Genomic DNA, 1,058 nt, shown 5'->3' on the forward strand with positions numbered 1-1,058 from the left:
TAGTTTGTAATGCCCAAAAATGTAAATTACTACAGTTCGATTAACGATTAAATAAAAGGTCCTTATTAGTACGTGCAATTTAGGTACATAAGCTTCAAATAACATAAAAAAAGGGATTACAACATGTGCTTCTCATTAACGCAATAATTAAGGAGAACAAAGTAACTCTTATTCTGTAATTTTCCTGATTACTGACATTTTTTCGTTATTAGGATGGGAAGCTAGGATAAATTTTGCCCTATTATTCAAGTATTAATAACTAATTAGCGCAATCCATGGAAATTTCACGGAAAAATAGAATTCCTCTCTCCCTCCTTCTATCTTTCGCCTCCCCTCTCCCTTTCCCTCTCCCTCAATCTTTCCCTCCTCTTCTCCCTCTCCCTCAATCTTTCCCTCCTCTTCTCCCTCTCCCTCAATCTTTCTCTCCTCTTCTCCCTCTCCTTTAATCTTTTTCTCCTCTTCTCCCTCTCCCTCAATCTTTCCCTCCTCTTCTCCCTCTCCCTCAATCTTTCTCTCCTCCTCTCCCTCTCCCTCAATCTTCTCTTCTCCCTCTCCCTCAATCTTTCTCTCCTCCTCTCCCTCTCCCTTTCCCTCTCCCTCCTCCTCTCCCTCAACCTCTCCCTCCTCCTCTCCCTTTCCCTCAACCTTTCCCTCTCCCGCTCTACCTCTTCCTCTCCTTATCAAATCTTCCTTTAATTCCTTCCTCCTCTCCTTCTCTCAGCCCTGCATTTGCCCTTCTAACTTTCCTCCTCTTCCTCCTTATACTCCCTCCCGTTATTCACTACGTTATCTCTTCCTTTCCTCACCCATCATCCTTTTTTCTCCGAGCTCCCTCTCCCTTCCCCTTCTCCCTTTCCCCTCCCCATTCCCCCTTCCTTCCTAAGTTCCCCTCGGTTACCCCTTCCTCATCTCCCTTTTCTCTTTCATCCATCTTCCTCTCTTTTCTCCCTCTCCCTCTTCCTTTTCTACCTTCCTTATTGACCTCCCACCTCGGATTGTTATGTAAATAATAAAAGTACAAAAAATGACGGTCTGACTAATGCAGTGTACTTGCCTCG

The 1,058-nt window shown here is 44.3% G+C and overlaps 1 protein-coding gene across 1 annotated transcript in view; it reads right to left on the reverse strand.

The window, feature by feature from the left end:
- Positions 1–1,058, reverse strand: part of LOC119587766 (rhodopsin-like) — a gene marked incomplete in the record, with an annotated part of 44,239 nt that overhangs the window by 36,625 nt on the left and 6,556 nt on the right.

Source organism: Penaeus monodon, chromosome 23, assembly GCF_015228065.2.
Source record: "Penaeus monodon isolate SGIC_2016 chromosome 23, NSTDA_Pmon_1, whole genome shotgun sequence".
Classification (NCBI taxonomy): domain Eukaryota; kingdom Metazoa; phylum Arthropoda; class Malacostraca; order Decapoda; family Penaeidae; genus Penaeus; species Penaeus monodon.